The sequence below is a fragment of the Diceros bicornis genome, chromosome 18 (genome assembly GCF_020826845.1).
Source record: "Diceros bicornis minor isolate mBicDic1 chromosome 18, mDicBic1.mat.cur, whole genome shotgun sequence".
Lineage (NCBI taxonomy): Eukaryota > Metazoa > Chordata > Mammalia > Perissodactyla > Rhinocerotidae > Diceros > Diceros bicornis.
Genome location: NC_080757.1, coordinates 49,266,881 through 49,288,347, shown reverse-complemented (window position 1 = coordinate 49,288,347; position 21,467 = coordinate 49,266,881). Strand labels below are relative to the sequence as shown.

The 21,467-nt window shown below is 37.6% G+C and overlaps 1 protein-coding gene across 5 annotated transcripts in view; it reads right to left on the bottom strand.

Moving 5' to 3' along the window:
* CEP112 (centrosomal protein 112) overlaps positions 1-21,467 on the bottom strand; it is a 449,184-nt gene that overhangs the window by 99,671 nt on the left and 328,046 nt on the right. The gene's annotated exons all lie outside the window — the stretch shown is intronic.

Below are 21,467 nucleotides of genomic sequence, written 5' to 3'. Positions count from 1 at the left end.
ACCACAGGGCTTGTCTTTGATCTAACGCCAACTATTCATCACTTAAAAAGCAAAAAGCAAAAGCAAAAAAAAAAAAGATCTCTCCTGCCAATTATTACACAAACACAGACTTCTGTAGAGAGAGAGAGAAAGAGAGAAGGAGAGACAGAAATAGACACAGCAAAAGTGTGAAGGCTCAGGAGGCGCAGTAAGGGAAAGGGAGAAGGAACAAAGGAAAGAGAGAAAGAAGAGAGGGCAGAGGGAATTGGAGGAGGAGGAAAAGAAGAAGGTAAATTTAGTTCTCTTTCCCTTAGTTTAAAGATAAAAGAAACAGATGCTCCTGGACAGAGGCAGATATGAGAATTTTAGATTCGCCAAGCAGAGTTGAGCCCCCATTCTGCCTAACACACGAGAACTAGTTTTTGAAGTGACAAAGATATCTAAATCAAACAATTTTTATGTCCTGGAAGTAGGATGGCCTTTCCAGATTAAGTCCACGTTACTCAGAACTCGATGATCTCCTTTGCCACTTGAGTTCCGATCTTTTGTATGTGACCTGTTTTTCTGCTCTGGAAGCCTTTGGGATCTTCACTTCATCCTTCGTGTTGGGAAATGTCACAGTGACACGCTCTAGACCGGCCCTTGTTTTCATCCATTGTGCGGGCACTAAGTAGGCCCTTTCAGTCTGAGCTTGTACCCTTCACTTCTAGAAAAGGTTTTGGTCATTACTCTCATCTTTCCTCTCTTTTTTCCCTGATCTCTCTCTGTCTTGTCTCTGTCTGTCTCTCTCTGCAGCTCTGATTGTTGGACCCATTAGATTTATCGTCTTTTTTTGTATTGTTTCTATTTTCCATTTCTTTGTCTTTTTAATCTTTTGTAAAGATTTCTCAACTTTTCATTTTAAACTTTCTATTGGATTTTAAAAAAATTCTGCCATACTATTCGTAATTTCCAAGAGGTTTTTTGTTCTCTGAACAGCATCCTCACTCCCCTTTTTACAGGTGAGGAAACTGAGGCACAGAGAGGTTAAGTAACACAGTTGGGCAGTGATGCAGCCAACACTCAGTTCCATGCAGTACAGCATGGGTGCTTCACCAGCTAAAGCATGTAGCTTAGTGCCTCTCAATATAGTTGCTACTTTTCCTGAGGTTATTAATTTCATATATACCTATACATATGTGTATGTTTATATCTCTAGATACACACAAACATATATATATATATTTACATTTTTTCCTGCTCTCTAGAGCATCTGTGGGTTTTTTTTCTGAGTTTCTTCTATTTATTTGCTTTGCCTGCCTGTTTTAGTGTCTGTTTTTCCCTTTAGTTTCCTCAACTATCTGGTGATCTTTGGTGTTCTTTCGTATTTAAAGTGAGGCCCTCTTCAATGGGCAGGCCGGAGGACAGCTGGATGTCATCACAGGGTGTCACAAAGGGGCCTGGACTCTGTCATGCCAGTATATGACTGGACATTCTTCTTGGACCATTTTGCCCAGAGCTGCACCCTCCAGCTGACTGCCTGCAGCATAGATCTGGCTGCCAACATTTTCAGAAGGGTGCCTATGTATTCTGGATGTCAACTCTTGCACAATCCCGTTTTCATTTTTGCCCTCAGCAAAATGAAATGGGTCCCTTCTCTCAATCCATCTCTCCGGAGAGCAAAGCAGGAGTGGGGACAGGGGAGGACATGGAATAAATTCATATGTTGAAACCCTAATCCCAATGTGATGGTATGTGGAGGTGAGAACTTCGGGAGGTAATTAGGTCACGGGGTGGAGCCCTCACAAATGGGATTAGTGCCCTTATAAGAAGAGGTCAGAGAGTTAGCTCTCTTTCTGCTGTGTGAGGATACAACAAGAGCATGGCAGTCCGCAACCTGGAAGAGGCTCCTCACCAGAACTCGACCATGGTGGCAGCCTGATCTTGGACTTCCAGCTTCCAGAGCTGTCAGAAACAAACTTCTGTTCTTGATAAGCCACCTAGTTTATGGTGTTTTGTTATAGCAACCCGAGCTGACTAAGACAACAGCCATGTGTTTTAGGGACTTAAGTTCACAATCAATTCTTCAGTTTACACCATAAATTGCATGTATAATCTCATTGAGTACACTCAGTATTTTTTTTTTCCCCAGAGTAGAGAGGGCATGTGACTATTGCTATTTTTCCTAGTAAGACATCAGACTCTATTCTAGCTCTATAATTAATAAAGTCACTCTCCATTATAGAATTAAGGCCACTTTGAAGCTCCTGAGGTTTATTTGTCTTGGTTCACATTCTGCCAATATTTTTTTTTACCATGAAATGCTTGATAAAGTATTTGTTGCTTATTTAATAAACACTTATAGAGCTCTTACCATGTTCCAGGCACTGTTCTAAGTGCTTTAAAAATATTTACTCACTAGAAAATATAAAAATTATAGTGTCACAAAGATTAAGTTACTTTTCCCTAAAAACGTTGGAGTAGGAGACGCTGGTTAGCACAGGACAGCCTGTGTCTCAGCTGCAGTTACTTTCCATGGGTCTGTGACCAGCCAGCCCCAGAACCCCACAAACTCAGATAAGTTCCTATACAACTAACTATCCAATTCATTCATCCATTCCATGCAAATGGGACTCGAGCAGTGAACTAAACAGACCAAAATCCCTCCCTACCTTTATGGAACTTCTGTCCTAGAAAGTAAACAAAATAACTTACATAAGTAATAATATTTTAGATGTTGCAAGAGCTATGGAGAAGGATAAAGCAGGAGAGAGAGATGAGAAGTGATGCAAGGTAGGAGGTAGTTCACAATTTTAAAAATATGGCAGTTAGGGAAGGCCTCATTGAAAGGATATTATATGAGCAAAGACCTACAGGAGATAACAGAGTCATAGTATAACTCTAGGGAAAGAGCACTCCAGGCAGAGGGAGAGCCAGTGCAAAGGCCCTGAGGTAGAGGCGTGCACAGCATGTTCAAGGCAAAGTGAGGTGGCCAGTGTGGTTGGATTAGAGAGCAAAGTCTCCCTTGGACAAGATGAGGTCTGAGAGAGAACGAGAGGCCAGATCCTGCATGGTGTTGTAGGCAATTGTAAGGAATGTGGTTTTTAATATGAGTGATATGGAGAGTCACTGAAGCGTTTTCAGTACAGGAGTGACACAATTTAAGTAAGTATTCATAAGATCACTCTAGCTCTTGCTTGGTGCAAGAATCAAGCAGAGAAGCCAGTTGGGAGACGATTGCAAACAATCCAGGAGGCGGTGAGAAGTGGCCAGATTCTGAGAAAGATTTCAAAGTAGAACCAATTGGATATGCATTATGATAAAAAGAGATGAATCAAGGATAACTTCAAGATTTTTGTCCCAGGCAACTAGAAGAATGGGGTTGTCATTACCTTACATCAGAAAAACTATGTGTGGAACAGGCTTTTGGGGGAAGATCAAGAGATCAGCTTTGGACACATTAAGCTTGGAGATGCCTATTGGACATCTAGCCTTGAAGTGAATATGTGGATATTTGAGTCTGGAGTTCAGGGGAGAGGTCTAGGTTAGAAGTATAAATTCACACATCACCAGTATATGAATGGCATATAGAACTATGCTACTGGATGAGATCTCAAGGCATCGAGTGTATACAGAAAGAGAGGTCTAAGTATACTGAGCCTTGACCTGCAAATGTCAGGAGACTAGAGATGAGGAGGAAAGCAAACAGAAGAAATGGCCAGAGAGATAAGAAATCAGAATATGGAATCCTGAAGCCAAGTAAAGTGTTTTAAGGACTATTCAACTGTGTCAAATGCTACAGAGAGGTCATGTAAAGTGAGGACTGAGAAATGACCACATGGCTTCAGCAATGTGGAGGACATCGGTGACTTGGATAACAGCAATTTGGGGTGTAGTGGCAAGAATGAAAGCTGGGTTAGAGAGAGCTCAAGAGAGGACAGGAATTGGAGCAGATACAGATAATTTGTTCAGTTTTGTTACAACGGGAAGGAGAGAAATAGGCTAGAAGCTGCAGGGCAAGTGGGCAAAGAAAGGGCTGATTTGTTTGCTTTGTTTTTTGTAAGATGACAGAACTAACAGCTGATGGGAAAGATCTGGCAGTAGAGAGGGAAAAGTAGATGGTGACAGAGATTTACTGGAGATGTGTCCTTGAGTAAAGGAGAGGGGTGGGATCTAGAGCACAAGGGGAGGAGATGGCCTTTGCTGGAGTGCAGGTAAACTGCCCCTAGTAATCGTGGTGGGAACTTCGGATTAATTCCATCTTCTCAGTGAAGGAGGAGGAAAGATTTATCAGCTAAGCATGAGGATGGTAGAAGAGACTGTTGGGAGCCTTGAGGTGTGAGGGAAGGGTAGGAATAGTCATCTAGGAAAGTGGGAAAGGGACAGGACTGAGGAATACAGTATGAGTCCCAAGACTCCAGGAAGCATTAGGGCCCACTTGAATTCACTAATGTTGAATTTAAAATGAGACCAGTTGGTAATATATGAATACCTCTAGAACTTGCTAATAGCAAAATGGAGCAGAATCAATACTTTGGAGAATAATGAGAGTAACTGAAGAAATAAAATTAATTTATCCACCTTCAAGGTTTTTACTATTTATTTGAACCTAAATCACAGCTGCCTAGATTTCTGAGCTCCTCTTTTTTTGTGTGTGTGTGTGAGGAAGATCAGCCCTGAACTAACATCCGTGCTAATCCTCCTCTTTTTTTTGCTGAGGAAGACCGGCTCTGAGCTAACATCTATTGCCAATCCTCCTCCTTTTTGTCCCCCAAAGCCCCAGTAGATAGTTGTATGTCACAGTTGCACATCCTTCTAGTTGCTGCAGCCTCAGCGTGGCCGGAAATGCGATGCGACGGTGCGCGCCCGGGATCCGAACCTGGACCGCCAGTAGCGGAGCGCGCGCACTCAACCGCTAAGCCACGGGGCCGGCCCATGAGCTCCTCTTAAATAAATCTGAAAAGCTCTGGTTTAGCATGGTTGAAAATTTATAGCTAATTTATCATGCAAACTGTCCCTAAAACATTTTTTGAATAATTTTATTCTCAGGATGGTACCGACTGTACATTTCATTTCCATACATAAAATTAAGTTGGGCTTAGTTATTTTAATCCAAGTCTTATTTTCATAGCTATCATTACTATATAGAAATACAGTTTTCAAACAATTGTCTGAAGCATGACCTGAACAGATGTAGAAGAACAGATGAGAAGAAAATCATAATTTTGAAGTGAGCAAAGTTGTTCTGTTTTGTTGTTGCTGTTGTTTTAATCTCTAGCTCCTTCTCACTGCTCCCATTTATGCTTTGTCATGCCCTCCACCCTCCACCAGTACTCAGTTCCCCTCTGCTTTTCTGGGGCTTCTTCCTCGGGTTGTTCTTCCTTGTTAAGAGCCCAACGTGTTGGTCTACTTTCTCTATGCAATTCCTATCAAAATCTTGGGTTAAAACCCCACTGGAAAGTAACAAACCAACCAATTTTCACAAAGGTGTCAATGGTTGTTAATCATCTTAATATGCTACCCTTTTCTTGTAGGAAACTTTGCATTATATCTTAATTTTAAAAAGTCCTTCATTCCTTTATTTTCCATTTCGTATCATTAAGGGTGAAAGTTCAGCCTTCATGATTTCCAGGGAAAGTGATTTGGAGGGAAGAAAATGATGAGACTCCTCTAGAATACTCATATTTAAGGCAAGCCCAGGTCTATAAAGATATATTTCTTTAAAATATAATAGTATATGTTTTTGAATAAAATATTTGCTTTTAGGATTAAAAAGAAAAGATGCTTCCTAGATTCTTGAAACATAGCATAAAGCTCAGATTATTATGCAATATTTTCTACTCAAAAGCCTTATAGGCATCCATTTGAAGCCTCTTCAAACACTGTAAATACAGTTATGACCAGCTGATGCCAGATGTTAATATATAACTGTGCATACCCTATCAACAAAAACATTCAGAGAATTCACAACAAATATTTATATTGAATTTAATTTAAAATATTTACAGAACTTTCAAACTTGAAAATCTTCATATTTGACCTCAAAATAAAAGTACAAATTTGTGAAGCATAAACGAAATTCATGATTTTCATTCAGGCCCTGATGGAGTAACAGGGACCATACTTAACTTGCCACAGTAAACAGATAGAAAACTGAAAAAATAAGCAGCACAGGATTGTGACCCTGTGAAGAAAAGGGAAACAAATGAAGTAAGCCCTACAATCACTCCTGCTTTCTTCCTGGAGGCACGTTCTGGGCCTAGACACATGGAAAGGGAATCCAAGCAAAGCATATTGTGAACTGAGAAGACAAAGACTAGGGTTTGGGAAGGCTGAGGCAGCTGGAATTTCTGGAGGCAGAGCACTAGAGAGCAGCGAGTTTTGCAGAGAAAGAGCTCCAGACATCTACATGGGTTCCTCTTGAGTCTGTTGCTGATACTTAGCTGTGAATGCGTAGGGTCAAGTTCTATAAGGCCAAGTAAAAAGTGACTGGTGAGCTTTAGGATAAACAATTCCCAAAGCTCACACAAAGCTGAGAGATGTTTGAGTTCTGACCAGTCAGAATGGAGAGTCCTCACAGAACATCCAGGAAGGTCACACTTTAGTCATGGCGCTAAACCAGCCTTAGAATAAAGTCAACTTTAAATATGCTCTAATAAGGTTTAAAAACAAGCCTCAAAAGGATCAAAGTGGTCATCCACAAGTAACTGCTTCCTAAACAGAGTCTAATATTTTTTAAAAGAAGTCAAGAAAATCCAGCATTCAACAACATAAATTTTACAATGTTCAGCATTCAATAAGAGATAACCAGACATGAGAAGAAGCAGGAATATGTGACCCACAAATAGAAAAAAATCAGTCAATAGAGTTAGATCTAGAAATGACAGAGTGGTGGAATTAGCAGACATAGTCTTTAAAATAGCTATTAAAAACACTCAAGTATTTAAACAAAAAAATGTACATAATGAGGAGAGAAATGGAAGATATAAAAAAGAACTAAATAGATAGAGCACAGTAATATATTATCTGAAGGGAAGATTTCACTGGATGGGATTAACAACAGATTCGGTGCTATAGAAGAAAAGATAAGTGAATGTGAAGAAACAAAATTTTAAATATCCAAATGATTGTCAGAAAGACAAAAGACTGAATTTAGCGAATAGTCTCAGTAATCTATGAGACTATATCACATCATCTAACATATGTGTAATTGTATACCAGAAGAAGAAAGGTTTGGGGAAATATTTGAAGACATTATGGCTGAAAATTTTCCAATATGAAGAAAATGATAATCCCACAAGTCAAAGAAAGTCAATGAACAAAAAAGATAAACACAAAGAAAACCACATCAAGATACATCATAATCAAATGGCCGGAACAGAAATAAAGATAAAATCTTAAAAGCAGCCAGAGAAAACAGATACATTAAAAAGATAAAAATGGGGGCCGGCCCGGTGGTGCAAGCGGTTAAGTGCACGCGCTCCACTGCGGCGGCCCGGGGTTCGCCAGTTTGGATCCCGGGCACGCACCCGACACACTGCTTGTCAGGCCATGCTGTGGCGGCGTCCCATATAAAGTGGAGGAAGATGGGTATGGATGTTAGCCCAGGGCCAATCTTTCTCAGCAAAAGGAGGAGGATTGGCAGATGTTAGCTCAGGGCCGATCTTCCTCACAAAAAGAAAAAAGAGAAAAATGACTAAGGATTTCTCATCTGAAACTATGCTAGTCAGAAGATAACATAATGAACCTTTAAAGTGCTGAAAGAAAAAATCTGTCAATCTAGAATTGCATATTTAGTGAAAATATCCTTTCAAACTAAAGATGAAATATAGATATCTTCAAACAAAAATCTGAGAGAATTTGTCACCAGCAGACATGCACTACATACAAGGTTAAAGGAAGTTGTTCAGGCAGATGGAAAATGCTGCCAAGTGGAAACCAGGACCAACTCAAAGGATAAAGAGCACTGGACATAGAAAATATGTGTGTACATACAAATTACCTTTTCTCTTATTTTAAAATCTCTTTGAAAGATAATTTACTGTTAAAAGCAAAAATAACAAAAGTATATTGTGGGGTTTATAATACATGTAGAAAGAGGATAGGAATAGGGAAATGGAGGAATATTGCTTTTAAGGTACTCACATTTTATGTAAACTGGTATAACAGTATCTGAAGGCAGACTATGTAAAGGCAGTAATAAATTAGATGCATATCATAAAAAAATAATGAAGAGGCATATCTAATAAGCAATAGTAGAAATAAAATGGAATATTAAGAAGCACTCAATGAAGCCAATAAAGGTATCAAAAGAGGAAAAAAGGAACAAAGAAAAGATGGAAAATAGAAAACAAATACTATAATAGTAGATTAAAACCCAACAATACCAATAATTATATTAAATATAAATGGTTTAAAAATTCCATCTAAATGACAAAGATTGTCAGACTATTTAAAAGAAAGTATGATGACATGGTATTTTCAAGATAAACACTTATAAATGCTAAAAATAATTAAAATTAAAAGGATGAAGAAAGATACACCACGCAAACCGTAATCATAAGAAAAGTGGAATGACTATGCTAATATCAAAGCAGATTTGAGAACAAAAAAGCTTAGCTGAAAAAAAAAGGAATATTTCATGATAAAAAATTTAATTCAGGAGCTGGCCCGGTGGTGCAGTGGTTAAGTGCACACGCTCCACTTCAGCGGCCCGGGGTTCACAGGTTCGGATCCCGGGCATGCACTGACACACCGCTTGTCAAACCATGCTGTGGTGGGGTCCCATATAAAGTAGAGGAAGATGGGCGTGGATGTTAGCTCAGGGCCAACATTCCTCAGCAAAAAAAGAGGAGGATTGGCATCAGATGTTAGCTCAGGGCTGATCTTCCTCACAGACAAAAAAAAATTAAATTCATAAAAATTATATAACAATCCTAATGTGTATGTACCTAATTTCAAGAGCTTCAAAACACATGAGACTGACAGAACTGAAAGGAGAAATAGGCAAATCCACAAGCTATAATTGAGATTTCAACCTTCCTCTCTCAGGAATTTACAGAAAAAGCAGACAGAAAAATAGTGAGGACACAGATGATCTGAAAAATGCTGTCAACCAACTTGACTATTAATGAAGAGAGACCATATTCTGGGCTATACAACAAATTTCAATAAATTTTAAAAGGATTGAAATCATACAGAGTATATTCTCTGACCACAACAAAATGAAATTAGGAATCTATCACAGAAATGTATCTGATAGTCCAAAAATATTTGGAAAATAAAAAATATACACCTAATTTCTATGAGTCAAAGAAGAAATTACAAGAACAATTAGAAATATTTTGAAATTAATGAAAACGGAAGCATAGTATTTGTGGAATGAAGCTAAATCAGTGTTTAGAGGAAATTTTTAGCTTTGAATTATTTTATTAGCAAAGAAGGGAGATCTAAAATAAGTGATACAAGCTTCCCATGAAGAAGTTTGAAAAAGAATAGCAAATTAAAGACAAAGTAAGCAGAAGAAAGAAAATAATAAATAAAAGAGTAGAAATCAATGAAATAGAAAACAGAAAAACAGTAGAGAAAAAACAATGAAACCAAAAGCTGGTTCTTTGAAAAGAGACCCGTGAAATTGATAAACCTCTAGATAGACTGATCACAATCAACAGAGAGAAGATATAAATTACCAGTATCAGGAATGAGAGAGAGGGGACATCACTACCAGATTCTACAAGCATTAGTAGGGCAATAAGGAAATATTATGAACAAGATATTCCCCCAAACTTTTGATAATTTAGACAAAATGCATAAACTTCTTAAATGATACAAATTACCAAAAGTAATTGAAGAAGAAATAGAAAACTCAGAATCCTATATTCCTATATGTATTACACACACACACACACACCCTATATTCAGGCCCAAGTCACTTCACTAGTGAATTCTATCAAACATCTAAGGAAGAAGTAATATCAACTCCACATAAACTTTTCCAGAAAATAAAATAGGCAGAAATTACATTATGATAACTGGTGAAAGGAACAATGTTTCTCCACTAAAACAGGGATGCTATCTCTTCCCACCATCAAAAGCCTTACACCATTAGTTCTCCCCAGTCTCCCTTCCTTTCACATCACCAATATTTTCTTCTACATTGACTCATTCCATGTGATTATAAAAAGGCTAGTTTTTCACACACACACACACACACAGCCCTCCCTGAATTCCTGATATATCCCTGTGATGGTTTCACAAACATTTACTCTGAGTACCTCCTCTGTGCTGGGCACTGTATGTTTACAGACGTAAAAGATTTAACGCAGTTGGGGAGGAGACAGATAAGTGAGTAAATAAAACACAGCATAAGTGTCATGAAAGAACTATGCACAGGTGTTGTTAGGGAAAAACTACGAGATACCTCACATCAGAGGAGTCTTGTGTAAGGAGACGAGTATTAAAGGATGATGATGAGGAGGATAATGATGATGATAGCAACGACTAACATTTACCTTGCTCTTACTCTACTGACACATATTGTTTAAACGTTTTACACATATTAGCAGATCTAACTCGCTCAAAAACTCTGTGAGGTAGGCACGATTATTATCGTCAATAATAGACAGTGAAACTGAGAGACAGAAAGGTTAAAAACTTGCTCAAAGTTATCAGCCAGGAATGAATAGGAATCAACCAATTGAAAAAGAAAGAGAAGAAAATTCCAGGTGAAAGGAGTAACGTACAAAATCTTGAAGGAGTGTGGTATTTTTGAGGCACCATGCTTTCTTTTCTTCCTTCATAGCCACATTTCTTGGAAAGGTAATCTCTACCCTCTGTCTGCATTTTCATTTATTCATTATTCAGGAAATATTTACTGAACAGCTTGGTGACTGCTCATTCTTTACTTATGGCCTGAGTTTGACCCCTGTCCCCTCCTTTCAACTCATCAATGACCTTATTATTGCTGTAATAAGAGGCCATTTTTATAACATTCAATTTTTTTTATTAAAAAAGTAAATACAGAGTGTGGTGCTGGTTGTACAATTCTGTAAACTAATTAAAAATTATTAAACTGTAATCTTAAACAGAAGGATGTTATGGTATGTAAATTATACCTCAATAAAGCTATTTTTAAAAAGTATATACACACTCAGTGTAGAAAATCAGAAATGTAGAAAATCAGATATATATATATTCACACACACTATATATATATAATTTCCTGTAATCTATCATCCAGAGTAACAATGTTGACATTTTAGTGATTTTTATGTGCAATATATTTGCATGTACCAGGACATTTCTGAAGTCTTAAACCTGGTATTTCCCTCCACTCCTCAACCCTTCCCAGCTTGGCATTCTACCCTCACTACCTCACAGACAGGATGACACAGCAGAAGCACAGAGAAAACAAAGGGGGGCGGTTTGCATTTGACTCTCTATGACCTCGGCTGATGGGACTCAGGACATAAAAGTATACCAGTCAGGGCCGGCCCCGTGGCTTAGCGGTTAAGTGTGTGCACTCCACTGCTGGCGGCCCGGGGTTGGGATCCCGGGCACGCACCAACGCACCGCTTCTCCGGCCATGCTGAGGCCGCATCCCACATACAGCAACTAGAAGGATGTGCAACTATGACATACAGCTATCTACTGGGGCTTTGGGGGGGGGGGAATAAATGAATAAAATTATAAAAAAAAAAAAAGTATACCAGTCAGAGTGGGTTTTACTCTGCCTGCTTCCCCCACCTCCTCCCCACCCCCAGACTAGAAACAATTCTCTAGGTTAGGGGAATGGGACATAGTTTGAAGTGAAGGGGAAAATGTTTATCTGCGAGACTGTTCCTGAGAAAAGGCCCCGTTTCTTGCCCCACTCTCTGGGCCAAGCCTGAGAGATGGGGAAGCCTAGAACCCCATCTAGGGAGGGCAACTGAGAGCAGAGGGGCCTGTGCTCACATACCAGAGAGAGGCAAGGGGCTGTGTGATCTCGAGTTCTTAGCCATCCTGGCATGGATATTGGAGCCACAGCAGACATGGGCTGTGTGGTGCGTGTCACAAGGCCAGCAAGACTGCTGTACCCAGTTCCCTGTGTGCTCACACCTCTCCCTGACAATGAGAAGGAACAATATAAAACTTCCTGGGTGTCTGAGAGCAGCATGGATGTAGTAAAGAGGATGCAAGGTCTGAGGGGCTTCCAAAGAGGAAGGAGGAATTACAGAGAAGTGAGACTTGTATCAACCAACTACCAAAAATCACCGGGGACAACAAACGTCTCGGTGGATGCCGACGAGGATAGGTGACACCCAGGACCACAGGACCCCATGCCTCATCCACTACACCACGGCATGATAGAGCCCCTGGGCTTATATGCTGTCCTGGGGAAGGGGGAGAGTGACTGAAGTCTGAGGTGACAAGACAAGTATCAAGTTTTTGCCAGGCAGCAAAATGGTGACTCAAAACAGAAATTGAGATTATAGTAAAATAAGCACATCTGAGTTTGTGGCCTGAGATTTACCCTTTTATATCACTATTAAGGGTTAAGGTGAGACTTTGGTGGTATCTGGCTCAGATCCTGGCTTGCCACCACGCCTCCTCTCCAAGAACAAGATGTTCATGAAATGAATGGTAGCAATGAAGAGACAAAATGCCACTTTATTATAGGCTGGTTCTGTGCCCAATGCTGTTGATGTAGTGAGCAGGCTAGGGTCTCCAAGCCTCATGAGGTCTAGACTCCCTCCTTCCGAGCTTGAATTAACATCTGACCATCCCTTGGCCGAGCATAGGGTATAAGAACCCGAAGCAATAACCAGCTCGCTTTGACCTAAGGAGAGATGACCAGGCCTCCCCGGAGCAGGCTCCAGTCCTCTCATCTCCGCACAGCATGGAGGAGGGAACAGAAGAAGACAGAGCCACACAAGAGTGACTGGGACCCTGCTCACCAGCAAACACGGCGAGAAATGTGCTCGTTCACATCAGTGCAGCCTCTGCATGCGAAGTATGGGAGCAGGAAAAGAGGGAGGGATAGGAGGATAAAAGCATTTTTATCAGTTTTTCCCACTTCTCATTACATCATAAACATTTTTCCATGCAATTAACATGATTTCAAAACATAATTTTTAAAAGCTTAATATTTCATCGTATGAGTCGAGAATAAAACATGTTCCCACAAATGTAGGAAAAGACATTGTTCTGTAGCCACGGTAACAAGCAGCCATCAGAACAGGTTTTAAACCCATTCAACTAATCAATGACAACTCACTTTGGTGAACACCCTTTTGCAGCCAACCAAGAGGTGTCAACCCTTCACTTCTGAAAGCTAGCCAATCAGAGACAGACTCAGTCCAACAAACACACCTCTGAGGGTCAGCCAATCAGCGAGTCTCATACAAGTCACCATGCTTCTACTGATGCTGTCAAGCCAGGGCTCTGAAAGTCCCTCACTTCCCCATCCCTGAATTCCAATCCACCCAAACACCCTGGACAAGACCAGCAGTCTGCTTTGCTCAGAGAGCCTGTGCCTGACCAGCACAGCTGTCCCTTATTATAGTAAGCACCAAATTCAGCTTTCTCTTTTTATTTCAGATACTGGCAGGATACAGCATGACTTACTGAACCATTCCTCTATTACTGGGTATTTAGATTGTTTCTAATACTTTATCATTATAAATAGCACTGTGGTCTATATCTGCACACATAAATCTTTCATTGCAGCACTGATTATATTTTTAAGAGAAATTCCAAGAAGTGGAATTACTGTCAATGTAAGGAAACATTTTTAAAGCTCTTTATAAATATTGTCAAAGTGCCTTCCAGAAAGGTTGTATCAATTTACCATCATACATCAGTGTCTGAGATGCTCATTACACTTTATACTTGTAAGGATTAAGCATTTTAAATTTAAAACGATTCTTGCCAATGTAATAGGAAGAATAGCTTTTTATTTTAATTTGTATTTCTTTATTTGTGGAAAAGAATATGCTAGTTCTTTCCATAATATCTAGTCTCCCCTTCTTCTGTGGGAATAAAATTTTTGATTGGCTATGTGCTGCACAGAATGAAGACCACATTTTCCAGACTCCTTTGCAGCTGGGTGTGGCCATGTGACCAAGTCCTGTGCACGTAAGTGGACGTGTTGTATGGCAGCTTCTGGAAACCTCCTTAAGAGGCAGTACACATGTGACCGTTGATTCTTCTTTGTCCAATTTCCAAGCCTAGGCCTTGGATGCCACCTTGGACCACAAAGATGAGAGCCACACCATAGGGATGGCCCAGCAGTAAGGCAGACCCTGATCTGAATGGCCTGGCTGGTCTTCTTTGTGAGAGACAAATAAACCATCTGGTTTAAACTACTATTATTTGGGGTTTTCTGTCACTCACTGGTGATTCTAACAGCCATCAACATCCACTGATAATCCTAACAAATACACCTCTATTTATCATCCATATTTCCTGAGTTCCTGTTTTGATTTCCAACTGCCTACTAGCCACTCAATCTAAGGTGTCTCTCTGGCAACATCAAAATTCAACATCTCTACAATTCTCTATACTTTGAGGGTAGGAGCTGTGCTATAGTCATTTATCGTCCCTTCCTCCATCCCACCCCACATCAAGGTCAACGTTAAATGCCTTTTAAATAGTAGGTGCTCAATAAGTGTTTGGTGATGGAAGTTCTCCTCCTCCTTATGAAGATTCTTAATCTGGGGTCCATGGATAGGCTTTAAGAGTCTACAGACCGCCCCCTAAAATTTTATGCAAAGTTTTAGATACATTTTATATTTTTGGAAGAGGATCTAAATATTTCAACAGATTTTCAAAGGAGTACATGACCCAAAGAAGATTAAAAAGCACTGTCCTATGGCTTCATTATGTTTACAGTGAGACCACATTCTGCCACTCCATGGATTTAAAACTACTACTTTTTCTTCAGTTTATTGGTCTTAACATTTCCCCTGCTTTACCCAGAGTTCAGTTCTTTCTCAACCTCATGCGAACAATATTTTCCTGACTTGTCTCCCTGCTTCCACATTCAGCCAACCTCTAGTCTACCCTGAATCCCTGTCGATAATTCCCCTGCTGAAGAATCTTGCTTACCAAGTCCAAACTCCATGGTGTGGTACTCAAGGTCCTCAATGATATGGCGCCCTCATCTCTTTTCTGCTTCAACATCCCCAAACACTGACTTTATCCTGTTAGGATAACTCCTCAAAGACAGGAATCTTTGTCTATTCTATTAACTAATGTATCCCAAGACCAATAATACAACCAGTAACTGTTGAGTGAATGAATAAACATTTTCTAATATGGATTAATGGGGTTTTCCAGACTACTTTATTGCTTTGCAGTCTTGATCCCTCTGCCATCATGTTTTTATCTAAACTACCAGCGTACAAACAAAGACCAGCTCAAATGCTAATGCTTTCTTTGCTCGTATCCTTTAGAAGTGATTTGTTTTTCTTCCTTTTGTATTTACAGTCCTGGTAATATGCATGACTGTTCTATGGCCTTTTGAAAACGTGTCTTATCTTTCCTAATAGATTTGGAATAGAGCTTGTGGCTTTGGCATCATTGCTTTGCCCTTAGTAGTTGCTTGGAAAATACTGTTTAATGAATTAATGGGAAAAAAAACTCATGTATGGGCTGAATTGGTAGGACTTTTTGATAGTTTTCAGAGAAAAAGACAGCTTTCTATTTCTTCATCTCCACAAGCATATGAAAGGTAAGGTGGAGGACGGAGGTAGAGTGGAAAAGTTTATGAGTATTTTTAAATTATGATTTACCATATTTATTATCTCTTCTAAGAAGAGATGAAAGATATTTTGGGGTAAAATAGAAATTGAGCATAAATGTTTGAGAGAAGGCATCCACACTATTTTTTGCCTTGGTAAATACAATTTATTTTATATGTCATAAATATTTTAAGACACTTTAAGATAATTCAAATATTTTAAGAAAGTTGATTATAAAAAACTTTTTAAAGATATAATTTTCTCATTTCAGAGAAAAATATTACTTTCCTCACATTGCATTTAGAGTGACAAGTTTTTCTAAACATCATACTAAACGATACAATTTTACTTAGTTAAAAACATGAAAGATAAATTAGAGATTATATATAATTATGCTTTGCAGATTACTATGCTTGCTCACACAGAATATCAATGTTTTTAAGAAACTGTCTTTACTTTCACTTCCATATCCTTCAACTTTCAGAATGGATTAAAAATTAATATAATAAAGTTTCTATTTGTTGTTTATTTAGTGAAATATTTATAGTGCTTTGCATTCATTGGGCACTTAATGTTTACTGCATTGAATGTTAAAAAGGGTTTAATCTGTCCACGACTTGATCACACTAATTCTCTTGATCATATGACATTCTCCAAGATCAACTACTTAATTGACGATTAGTGTGTAGACAGCCATTTACAAGACTTCTGATGATCACATTTCTATTTTCAAAGCCCTTTCTTGCAACAAATAATTGGGACCAGAAGTGAACAAACATTTCTTGAATGTGCCAGGCGAGGATACAGACATGAATAAGATAAAGTTCCTGATGTTGCACCCTAAAACTTTTGAATCTTATTTTGAGTCAAGGATAAGTTCTCAGTTTGATACAATCATTACAGGAAAGGGTATGTAATTAAATAATTCTTTTTCTTTTCCATGATTACATATGAATCCCAAATTGAGAAAATGGCAAACTGCTCTAAATAGCAAAACATCGGCAAATGTCAGTGCTCCATATTTAGTGACTCTTGAGTTTTATTTCTAGAAAATTGGTTGAGTCATTTTATGTAGTTACTTTACTCAGAACCAGAATCTAATAATTAGGAATTCCAAGTGTTTTGGTTTTTGTCAGTGACTATTTATTTTGTAAGAGTCCCATGGAGAAGCCACATCCTTTATTAAAGAAGGGAGAAACTGGATAGTTTTGGAAAAAGGCTATGGTATCATTATTATCACTATTTACTGAGTGTCTACTCAGTAAATATTGGTGGATCCATTCTCAGAAAAAGTGCTCATATTCCTGAATTTGGCCTTATTTCTGAATACGCCAAATTAGTTATTGGATACATTTTTCTGACTATACAGATTTAATAACTGTGGTCGATACTGTGGACAAAAATAATGTGTATTTAATGACAGAAAATCTAAAGAATAACATAGGAGAGTTGATTTTCTGCCCTCACTGTAATTCAGAAGGACTAATTTTCTCACCATTGCAACATACATATTTACGTGGCTAACACCCATAAATGATCACACAAGATTTACATGAATTTCCACCCTACTCACTGAATAAGAAAGCACACTGTGAAACAAGCTTATGGAAATAGTTAAAGAATTAAGATCTAATCATATTTCAAAAGCTCACCCTAAGAGAAGCTCTCTGAAGCAGAGGCCACAGAAACTGAAACTCATTTATTACTTGGGCAGAAATACAAACTTTAAGAGAATGAGGGAGAAAAAAAAACTTAACTTTGCTCTAGGGAAGAAGCAACTATTCTCTGATGTGCAAAAAAGAATTTATCATCAAAGACCAAATGTAAATGGGGCCAATTAATTTTTAAGAATCTCTACCTTCTATAATATTTTTATGTCTTTGCTACTGTTATGCTTTAAACCGAAATCTAATGCTGCACGATTTGACAAATGTTAAAGGCAAATAACTATTGTATTTAACAAATTTTAACATACATAATATACATTTTAAATATACTTAATATATTTACATATGAGTGGCACATTTGTTGGTGTAGCACTTTTAGGAAGCAGATAGAAGATCTGTTTCAGGTATATGTAATAAAGTAATAAATTATTTCAAATAAGCTTTGAATCTAGGAGTTAGATGTCCTCATTTAGCATACTCATAAATCCCATTAATATTTTACTTATTGTTTTGGAAATTTTTCTACTTTTTGGCTCACTTACATAAGAAAAAAGAATGTAATGAATATTAATTCGAAAGTTTATGAAACTATGTATTTACAGGAAGTTGCTCTGTTAGATTTGTAGGCAGTTAAATAAAGCAGTCATCTTAACACTTAACAAAAGCTCTATTTCTTCTACTGGATAATTTGGAAGTTTGAAATAGGTGCTGAGAGGACATTCTTGAGATTTAGTCATTAGAGTTTCCTAATCAAAAATGACCTAGAGCTTATCTAGTTTTCCAGGATCATCTATATTGAGTTAGAATTAACACACCAATTCATTTAAAAATAACATTCGAAACAATGTTAGACAACAGTGAGCACAATGCCTATATCAAACACGCCCTATCACCCCTCCAGTCTGCCAGCACAAGATCTTCAGTTAGTTTTGTTGCTATGTGGGTGAATTTCCCATCACCCAGACCCTCAAAGCTACTCCAATCACCTTTTCATCAACTCAAGTTGCTTTGATTGACTATTCCAATTGTTGCCAAATGGTAAGCAGTATAGCTCGGTGGTTTAAAGCATGAGCTTTGAAGTTAAACCAATCTGAGTAGTGTGACCATGGGCAAGTTATTTAACTTTCTTGGGCATTATTTTATAATGTGTAGATAAAGTGGACAATAAACATTAAATAGGACTGCGGTTTAGCAATGTAGGAATAGTGGAAGTTCAAGATGGCAAGGGATCAGAGAGTGGTTGAGTAAGCACTGGAATGAGGACAAAGACCAGGTTCTTTATGCGTGAGGCAATGGAAAAAATAAAAGGTAAGGCAAGAATGATCAAAAGGAGAACTTGATAGACTGAGATCTTAGAGGTGAACTAGGTGAGTAATGTTGAGGCTTAGGGCATGGCTGCATTTTTTGATGGATAAACTGGAAACCAAACAGAAGTTACTTTACTACAGCTGAGCTTACAAAACTGTAGGGTCAGGAGATTAGAAAAGTCAGCTATCAAAATCAGTGTTTTCCAGTCAATTCTAGTTACTCTGTCTTGTTCATTCTTCCACTTTGAATCCATGAAAATAACTATTTGCCTCGGATTCTTTACTGGGGAAGCAATTTTCTTCCTGACATGTCCCCAAGACTGAGGTGCTCTGCTGCTTTTGACATTGGTAATAATTTTTATTTGTATATGTTTAAGCTACATAATAATTGACACATACAAAAGAACATAATATTTTGTATGTTTATGAAACATGATAAAGAACACTCCTAAAATGGCCATACAACTTAATATCTAGCATTGCAAATGCCAGTGCTTCCTCCCCACCATACTCTATCCCCTAACTCCTCCTGAGAATCAACCACTATCCTGAGTTTCATTTACTGCCTCGCTTTAAAAAATTATCATATGTGTAAGTATCTCTAACATATTATTTAGTTTTACTATTTTTGTAGCTTTATACAAACATAATCATGCTCTATGTAATTTCCTGAAACTTGCTATTTCTCACACAACATCATTTCTAAGATTCGTTCATGTTTCATTTGAAGCTGTATTTTCCTTCATTTTCACTGCTTTTAATTGTGTAAACAGATCAAAATCATTCGTTCTTCTGTTACTGGGCACTTGAACTTTGCTGCTGCTATATTCCTGTACATGTCTTCTGATGCATACTTGTCAGCTATGCTGCTGCTATATTCCTGTACATGTCTTCTGATGCATATTTGTGAGTTTCTAGGGCATATGCTAAGGAGTTGAATTAATGGTTCATAAATCAAATGTTCAACTTTACAGGACAATGCTGCTAACATTTTATATTCTCACCACAGTATATGAGTTCTTTTTGTTCTACACTTTCAATCATACTTAGCATTGTCAGACTTCCTATTTTTAATAACAGCTTTAGTAAGATTAAATTCACATATTATAAAGTTCATACTTTTAACCTGTACAATTCAGTGGTTTTTAGTATATTCATGCAGCTGTATATCTATCACCACTATCAAATTCCAGAACATTATCATCACCTCAAAAAGAAACCTCACACTCATTAGCAGTCACTTCCCATTTTCCTTTCTCCTAAGCCACTGGCAACCACTTTCTGTCTCTATGGATTTTCCTATTTTGGACATTTCATATAAATGGAGTCATATGACATGTGGCCTTTTGTGATTGGCTTCTTTCACTTAGCACATTTTCAAGGCTCATCTATTTGTGGTATGCATTTGTACTTCATTCCTTTTCACTGTCAAATAATATTCCATGGTATGGATATACCACATATCATTTATCCATTCATCAGCTGATGAACATTGGGGTGATTTCCACTTTTTGGCCATTATAAATAATGCTGCTTTAAACATTCTTGTACAAGTGTTTTGGGAGAAATATTTTTTCAGTTTTCATGGGTATATACTTAGGAGTAATTGCTAGGTCATATGGTAACTCTAGCTAAACTTTTTGAGGAACTGCCAAACTACTTTCCAAAGTGGCTGCACCATTTTTCATTCCCACAAGCAAAGTATGAGGGTTTTAATTTCTCCACATCCCTGCTAGAATTTGTTATTTCCCCTCTTTTTGATTATAGCTATCCTAGTGGATATGAAGTGGTATCTCATTGTTTTTTTGATTTGATTTCCTTAATAACTAATGATCTTCAGCATCTTTTCATGTGCTTATCGGCCATTTGTATATCTTCTTTGGAGAAATATATATTCAAATCCTTTGCCCATTTTTAAAAATTGGGTTATTTATCTTTTAATTGTTGAGTTCTAGAGTTCTTTACATAGTATGGATATTAGACTCTTATCAGATAAATGATTTGCAATTATTTCCTTCTATTCTACGGGTTGTTCTTGTACTTTCTTGAGTGTCCTTTACAGCACAAGTTTTACATTTTGATGAAGTCCAATTTCTCTAGTTTTTCTTTTGTCATTTGTGCTTTTGGTGTCATATTTAAGAGTCCTTTGCCTAATCCAGTGTCATGAAGATTTACTCAAATGTTTTCTTCTAAGAGTTTTACCTTTTATATTTAGGTCTATGATTCATTTGACTTAATTTTTGTGTATGTTGTGAAGTAGGGGTCCAATTTCATTCTTTTGTACGTGGATATCCAGTTGTCCAACACTATTTGTTGAATTTCCATATGAATTTTAGGACTAGCTTGTCAATTTATACAAAAAAGGGTACTGGGATTTTGGCAGGGAATGTGTTCAATCTGTAGATCAATTTGGGAAGTGCTACCACCTTAACAAAATTAAGCCTTCCAATCCATGAAAATGGATGTCTTAAGATTTATTAGGTATTCTTTAATTTTTTTCAGTGATATATTGTAGTTTTCAATGTACAAGTTTTCTACTTTAATTAAATTTTATTTCTAAGTATTTACTTTATGCTATTTTAAATGAATGTTTTCTTAATTTTATTATCAGATTTTTCATTGTAAGTAGATCAAAATACCATTGATTTTTGTATATTGATCTGTATTCTGCAACTTTGAACCCATTAATTTTTTTAAAAGTATTTTTTATGGTGTGGATTCCTTAGAATTTTGCTGCATATAAGATTTTTTCATCTGTGAAGAGAGAGAGTTTTATTTCTTCCTTTCTAATCTGTATGTCTTTTATTTTTGTC